We start from the raw sequence: 8,862 nt of genomic DNA on the forward strand, positions 1-8,862 counted from the left end.
CATGCTGTAGACTACCAGTGAAATTAATCATATGGGCTTAAAATGATGAACGGGAAAAGCTCAGCAAGGTACATCTGGATTGGATGCATTGTGAAAAATGTGAATTAAGTAATTGCTGCTTATCTGGAGGTAAAACAATAGTTTTTAAGTGTTCCTCTTTAGGAGGGAGTTCCACTGTGATCTATCAAATGCCATAAAGAGGGAATACATCTTATATCTTAAGGTAGAATTAAATTTACACTTAAACATTATGTCAATGAGAATAACGTTTAGCTGTATATGTCCCAAAATGCAAAATGACCATAAATTTAAAAGATTGTAGGTTGTTTTCTTGCTTAAAAGAGGTGGGATATTGCCTCCATATTTAGTTAGGATTCAGATTCCTTCACTATCCTTCCTAGCACAAGTCTTTTTCATGAAGGGTACTTCATGGCCCAAGATGGCTGCTATTGTGGCATCAGTTATGATCACAATACTGATAGAGGATGAAGTAGCAGTATTTGTAGATATCTGAGAAAGTTCTTCAAAGGGTAAGGCCAGGAACCTCGTCAGAAATCCACTCACAGTGCTGCCCATGTTTCAGTGGCCAGAATCTGGTGACTTTACAATTCTCAGGAAAAAGAGAGGTTATTAAAAGGAAAATATTTTGGCTGGACACATTGTTGTTTCCAAATGATATTGAGATTCTTTAACCCAGGAATGAGGGGAGAATGAACAAACAACAGTTCGTCTATGTAAAGTAATAATATCTTATGTCTAAGCACCCCAAATGAGCACTCCGCTCACATGTATGCTGGTCATATCCTTTCTTTGAGCAATTTTTGGGTATCACTTTCATACATTTGGGTCCTAACTCAAAGTCAGATGTCAAATCCACTTATAACATGCTGTTCTGCCCAACCAAAATGGAATTATCCATATCCTTTCCTCAACACTGCTAGTTTTTCTGACCACGGAGCTGATCAGGGTCTTTGGTTGTGTACTATCTGAGTAGTTAGCCATGTTATACTTAAAAAGTGCATGCCTTTGAATAGTAAATCCAGTTCAGGTTGGCAAGATGCTCTATCTGTGGGAAACATAGAAGACAGATACCAACTGAACATAATTGTGCTAACTTTGGAGGAATCATATCAGTACTCCAGTAGAAATACACTCATTGAGTAAAATGTAGTATGGAATCAATACTTATATTATCATTGTGCTTTCCCTTGGAATCTATCTTTCTTTTCTTCCCTCTGCACACACCTACCCAATTCTTTTCCCTGGCACCTGTAATGGCAGCTACATTTGCATGTTTTGTAACGTCTCTGACAGTAAGTCCTCCCACTTCCCAAACACCAATTTCCACTTTGCTCAAGTGTCCTGCATATGCTGCAGTCCTGAACTTGATGCAGAAAGATAGAAATCTATTAATGGTACAGATTGGAGACAGGTACAAGATCACCATCATACAGTAGGAAGAGGACTGTCCTGAATTTTTTATTGGTCATTTTTATATAACATTAGGATTCATTTTGACATAATTATAAAAGCATGAAATATATTTTTCTCTAATTCAGTCACCAGTGCTTCGCTTCCTTCCCCTACCAATCCACCTGTTCCCTTCCCTCTACTATACTGATATTTCTGCTATTTACTTGTAGCTTTTTTAATTAATGCATTATGAATATACATAAAGGTGAGACTTACTGTAGTATATTCATGTAGGTACACAGGAAAGTTAGGTCAGACTAATTCCATTGTTCTTCCTTATCCAATCCTTACTCTTTCCTGTCTTTAGGACAGTCTATCCATTTCTTAACTATGGGACAACCTGGAGGGAAGAGATGGATGAATATTCTCACATACTGTCTAGGGCTTCACCACTACACATTGAAAGCCATTTCGGTTGGTCATGTAGTTAGTAGAAATGCCTGGGAGGGTCTAGCAAAGAATTGTCATTGTTAGAGGTCCAACATTTTCTGGTGCTGTATTGTGTCACCCTAAGTATTTTGGTTAAAAAGTTGGAAGCAAATACATCCTAGAATGCTTGTAACACAACACTGTAAGTTTGAATCCCTTCGTATTACAGACTTTGTATTTCATTTAAGGGAAAAAATGACTCCTTCCTAAGATTTTGAATCTCAGAATGACATCCTAAATCTCAATATAACAATCCAATTAATCAATTTAGAATGTATCCTCAAACACAGCATGATAGTGATAGATGGTGGTATGTTTTTTCTTGATGGAGTCATTAAACTACAAAAGCCCTGCTATGTTCCTGTGGTGTTGATCTTCACCACAGCTGAAATAAATTCGGGATGGTTAGGAAGGAAAAAATACAACGATGCCATTACTACACCATACAAATAAAGCAAAGGTCATTTTCCCACATCATCCTGAGGCTTGATGTTAATCTGAAACAAACATAGTTGGATTTTTTTAAGGAGAGGGCATTGCCGTGGGTGGAGTAAAGATGTGACAGTTCCCTTTGGCCCAGATGTGACTCAGCTTAGGTCACATCTCTTAACCTCACACACCAGAGAAAATTAGATGTGTATGATTTTACAAGCTGGACTTTCTTTTTTTATGCCCCTTCCCAAGCAGAAGGAATTTTGGAGACTGCCATGTGTTAAAAGGCCAGCAGATACTACTTCTTTTTGAATGCCCCTGGTTCCTTTTGTGTGCCATAAATAAAATACCTCCACAAAAATATGGAAAATATCCTTACCCTAAATTAAGAAAGCAGGTTTGCTGTAATTTCCTTCCCCACAAGTTGGCAACGGGGTAAAAGAAAATATTTTGACTTCCAGAGATGCTATTGTCCCACCTCCAGCCTCCTTTCTAGCCCTGGATTGCAGGCTATCTGCAGAGTGTCCTTTCTGGCCAGTTCTGGTCATACCTGATCTGTTTCTTCTTGACAGGGGCCCCTGATTCTTGGCCAAGAGAGCCTGCAGCAGGGAAGCTTTGCTGCCTGCAGAAATCTAAGCTCCAGTCACGTCTTTCAGCTTCATTCTTTGTCTAGGAGATAGGAATGTGGTTTTCTTGATAATATTCTGCTGAACTGTCCTGTACACAAGATAATGTGTTTGTTTGATCATCCTTGAAATGTGTTACCAAAACCTGGTTGTAATGGTTATGAAAAAATCTGTACCTTGCAGAGGTCTGGGGAAGAAAATTCAGCAAGGTAAATCTGTCTGGTCCACCACTTCATTCATGTAGGTATTCAGTAAGCACAGTGTCTTTGAGCTTGTACAGTGTGCCCAGCAAATGTTCTAGCACTTGGGTACAGATGTGAAAAACATGAATATGCCTTATTTTCCCATAGCTAATATGCTGAGAAGCATCATGAACAATACTTTCTATCTCTCTCACTTTGCATGATCCTACTGCTTCCTACCTATCCAGTGGTTTGTTTGACAGCCTTTGTCCTTAATCACCACATAGCCATCACACTGGGATTCTTACTGTTCCTCAAATATGTCAGTTATTCCTTCCTCAGAGCCTGTATACTGGCTCTTCTCTGTTCTCAGAAAGACTTCCATGTGGCAGGCTCCTTCTCTGTTTAAGTCTTTTTGAGACAGATTTAGTTTGGATCATGTGACTAGATTTGCAGTGTGATATGTAAGTGGAAGTAGCATGTATTCCTTTCTGACTGAGGCAGTAAATGAACCTTCAGCTCTATCTAAGCCATATGTTAAACTGGTGGCATCTCAGCTTGAGGACCCTCCATCAGTTGGAGTCTGTGAATAACTGTGAGGAGCACATTCCTCCAAAATCTACATGAACCTCTAGCATCACTGAAAAAAATACATTTTTGTTACGTTAAGTCACGGAGGTTACATGGCTAAATTGTACACCAGTGTAACTTAACCTGCCCTAACATTCTCAGTTAAAAGTAGAATATACTATTACCTTCATTTTGCAAATGAGAAACAGAGGCATATAGAAATAATAAGTTACCTGCAGTCACACAGGTAGTAAGCTACAGAACTGGGATTTGAACCCAGAGAATCTGGTTTCTAGAACTGTGTTCTAGCCCCCATAGTAAATTATACAAGGAACAAGGAGGGAAGCACTTAAAAATAATTAGGTCAAACCAAGGGAAATGTGGTGGAAATTTCCATCCAAAGAAGATGACCTGGGGTGGTATACACAGCAGGATTTCAATAAATGTCAAATGAATGAAGGAATGTTTTTAAGAAGCAGTGTATTCAATTTATATGGATGCATAAGAAAATACCATAATTAATGGTTTAAAATAGCATGCATAGATTATCTCACAGCTTCTGTGGGTCAGGAGTTCAGGCACACCTACTGGGATCCTCTACTTAGGATCATACACAGCAGTAAATAATGTATCATCCAGGGCATGAGCTCAGGATCCCCTTGCTATTGACAGAATCCAATTTTATGTCATGGCAGAATACTGGCTATCAGCCGGGGACTTCACTCTGCTCTTCCTAAAGGAACTCAGAGTTCATTTGCCATATGATCATTTCACAGGTGCTCTCACAACATAGACTCTTGCTTGTCCAGAGCCAGCAGGAGAATATCTTTCCAGTTGGCTACTATGGAGTCTTTTATAATATAATGTCTTCATAGGAGAAATACCCCATCACCTTGGCCATATAATATAAGGTAGTCAAGGGAGAGACTGTTCCATCTTATCCAAGATCCTGCCTACACTTATGGAAAAGGGTTATATTGGGCATTTATACCATGGTAAGTAGGAATCTTACAGGCCATCTTAGACTTCTGCAGTGAACAAGGAAATGTTGTTATATACACATGTATTTTTTTTTCAGTCAAATCCGTTGGCTACTAACTCATTAAATGCAGTTCCCAGCTTTGAATTCTGTGAATAGACAAATAGTCTCCATAAGTTATACTTCAAGGAGAAATAAGGGAGTTAGGACAAAAGACATAAATTACACTTAGCCCATGAGTTAGGAACATGGCTAAATAAAGATAGATGTTCTATAGGGTGACTGGGGTGAATAGAATTGGTAATTTCAATATATGCAAAACTAATCTTTGCAGAACCCTTTCTAAAAGTCCATTTTGGGGCTGGGGATGTAGCTCAGTTGGTAGAATGCTTGCATTGCAAGCACAAAGCCCTGGGTTCAATCCCCAGCACCGCAAAAAAAAAAAAAAACAAAAAAAAAAAACAGTCCATTTTATTGAGGAATCATTTATATATTAGATTGCATCAATTTTAAGTGTGCACATAGATGATTTTTATGATTGTTGTGAAATAATCACCACAAAACAATAGCAAGATCCCCCCCAAAATCCCCAAGGCCCTTTTGTGATCCAGACATCTCTCTACATTCCTCTCTTACCCTACACAACCTTTCCTGTGTCCCTTCAACTGTCCTTTTTTTTTAATTAAAAAAGGCATTATGGTTTAGTAGTTGAACACTCAATATTTAAGTCAGAATTCTTAAGTTCAATGACTGTGTGTCATTGAACAATTTACTAATCTCTCTCTGCTTAATTTTTGTCATCTCAAAAATATTATAGTACATGTTTCAAAGAGTTCCCATGAGAATTAATTTAGTTAATATCTGAGAAACCTAAATAGTTATTAGCATATAATAGGCACTAAGTAAATGTTCACCATGATTTTTCTTACTGTTATTATTAATATTGTTTTAATCCACTTAAAAGACCACTACAAAAGTGACTAATGGATGATATTTAGTCTACATTGAAGTGTTTCAATGCCTCTTCCTAGAGCACACTTTCCCCAAATATGAATGCTCTAACTCTCTCCTCTTCTTCAAGTGCAGGCATACCTCATTTTCTTGTGCATCACTTTATTGTGCTTTGCAGATATTTTGTTTTTATCAAATTGAAGATTCATGGCAACCTTATGTTAAAAAAGCCTATAGATATTATTTTTTCAGAAAACTTAGATAATCATTAGCATGGTTTAGCAATAAAATATTATCAGATGATAGTTACTTAAGAAATGTGGGAAATGCAGAAATGACTGAAGTGCAGCAGTAATTATGGTGTACTTTTTCGCTATTTAAGTTGGATATTTCTCTACATTCCTGAAACAATTTTTAGGTTTTTTTCGTACTAGAGAATGCAGGCAGTGTTTTCACAAAAGTAAGTGTACAGTGATTTGAAATACAATAAATGAAGGCAATGCATGGCTTTCCAATAAAAGATATTTGAAGATTGAAAAAAATTTTTTAATTAGAAAGGCACACAGTTCTTTTAGACCTAATGTTATTGACACTTAATAGACTGCAGTATAGTGTCAACATAACTTTCATGTATATTGGGAAACCAAAAACAATAAATCATGTGACTTGGCTTTATTAAAATATTCACTTTCTTGCAATGGTTGGGAACTGAAAGTCAGTATCTCCCAGGTATGTCTGTACTTTCTCTAATCTGAACCTCATTAATACCTTCTCTGATCACCTTAGCAGGTAATATATGATGCCCTGTCCCATCCCATCCCGCTCCTTCTTTCCTGATACTTCACTAGTCTGCTGTACTTCTTACTTTTCCCTAGTATTTATCACCATCTAATGTCCCCAAAAGTATACTTGTGTATTATACTTATTATTTTATTATCTGTCTCCTCTTGTTTAAATCTAAGCTCCTTGAGGATAGGAATATTTATCTGATTTGTTTACTCTTGTATCCTAGGCTCTGAGAATACTGCCAAGTACATGAACAACACTCAATAAGCACTTGCTAAATGAAAGAATTAGGCACCTATGGTATTAGTTTGACATATATTATCATATATAATCCATGCAAAACCATGAGATATAGATATTATCACCACTATTTAATAAATGAAGAAAGCAAATCATGTAGAGATGTAGTAAATTTCTGAAAGATATAGTTTAGTTGGTACTGCTCCAAAATATACTCCTTTGACTGTAGAATTCCATAAAGAGGAGCCCTAGGGCAGATATCCTGAGTAAGGCATTTTTGGCAGCTCTAGTGATCCACCAGCAATTTGAATGTTTACACATATTGGGTCTTAGATTCACTGGCTTATTACAAACCAATTTCTTGTTCTTCCCCTGCTGTATATCAAAGTACTGGAATGGCAAGTGTCTGAGGCATATTTCTAAAGGACGAGCTCATTCCCTGGCCTGCCACCTTGTTAGTCATTGGGAAACCTATTGAGTGTATTGCAGGAGGTTGGACTCAATCAAGTTTAGGATTATCTTGCCTTTAATCCAGCTAAGAGACTACCTGAATGAAGATTTGAAACATCATAGTAGTTCTGAATTAGGAGCCATCCCATTAGAGAAAATATTATATTTTTATACCAAGATATTTACTACCAAGTATGGCTTCCTTCCATTTTTGAGGTCAAGTCTACACATCATGAAGTAAAGATGGTAGTTATGGACACTTTGTGCTGTGTGTCTTGCTATGCATTTCCCAACACTTAGACCCTGAGATCAGTAACTGGGTACAGGCATTTTATTTAAGGGTTGATACCAGAAGCAGAATGAGGGAATAAGGAAGAAAACCAGGAAAGGTGTTAGTAAGTTAGTTGCTGTTGTGGGAAACCAGAATTCCATTCTGCTGAGACTCTGTATAACGTTAAGTCAGAAATATGCCAGGAGGAATGATGAAGCAGGTGTATACACATGCTCATCTGGACACTTACCTCCCCTGCACTTCTAGCCTACCCTATGATCCAGAGTGCTCCCATGGCCAGACATTGCCTTGAGAAAGAGTGAGGCAGGGTTGTTTGCTTTTCAGTATAATTAAGAAAAAAAAAAGTATGACCCTTGTCTCCCTTGGGGATGAAGGTTGGACAGGTTTGTCACCTGTTACAAAATATTTAGGCTCCCTAAGCTCAGTATTATTCTACTATAATGCAATTCATTATGTGAGCAGGGTGCCTGATTTTTAGGTCACCCTGTGGAAACTAGATCTTGGAGTAACTGGAACAAATGATGACACTTTGGCTACTACAAATGCTGTGAGTAATGCACTGTCCTTTGTTTGACTCAGGTGTCTCATGTTTTCTTCCAGCATGCATGAAACGGTGGTAGGAGACTTGTTAGCTTGTGAGTTGGGTGAGATCTCTAACCTTTCACAGTTTAGGAGGACCTCCAAGGTTAATCCAGGGCCTATGGAAAGGGTTCTAACTATGGTTACCACATGTTATGATTCTCTGTTAACAATGATATTAACTTGATAGTATAAAATCTCTATTTCATCCCACATGTTTGATTATGTCTCAGAGCAAATGATTGTATTCCTCTAATTAACACTGGTCCCATTTTAAGAATAACTGCAAGAAAAATTATTGGGGGAAACCTATGAATATATAAAAATGTATTGAACATTCATCATGTATTTCATTTTTTTCAAGGCAAAATGACATCTATTTTTAAATAGAATATATTTACTAATTAATGAACATTCTTTTTCTTAATTAATGATGTAGAACATATTACAAAGTTGTCAAAATTTTCTATTGTAATGGAGACTTGATGTTGTCCCCATATCTGAGAAGTGCTCATATGTTCTGTGGTATGCAAAAGGAGTCCTCTTCTGCTACGTTTTATGAGGTATCAGTGAGCTTGCCCAACCTCCACACTGATCAAACTGACTGGGTAATTGAAGTCATTATTCCAAAGTGCCAGGCCTGTCATATATCAAAAATCTCCAAGTATGTGAGCCAGCAGATAAATGCTGTTATCTTTCAAAGTTTTCTTTGTCTATTCTGTCATGCTTACCACATTCTCTTAATGCCATTGAGTGGGACAGTTCTATTTTTTTCTCTTACACAAAATCTTGGTCATACTTTATTTTTAATATGCCACATTTTTACTTAGAATTTCTTTAATTAATTTCATCTTTTTTATTTGTCCATTTTTA

At 37.2% G+C, this 8,862-nt stretch overlaps 1 protein-coding gene across 4 annotated transcripts in view; it reads left to right on the forward strand.

The window, feature by feature from the left end:
* ARHGAP6 (Rho GTPase activating protein 6) overlaps positions 1-8,862 on the forward strand; it is a 483,185-nt gene that overhangs the window by 175,789 nt on the left and 298,534 nt on the right. The gene's annotated exons all lie outside the window — the stretch shown is intronic.

The sequence above is a fragment of the Sciurus vulgaris genome (genome assembly GCF_902686455.1).
Source record: "Sciurus vulgaris genome assembly, chromosome: X".
Lineage (NCBI taxonomy): Eukaryota > Metazoa > Chordata > Mammalia > Rodentia > Sciuridae > Sciurus > Sciurus vulgaris.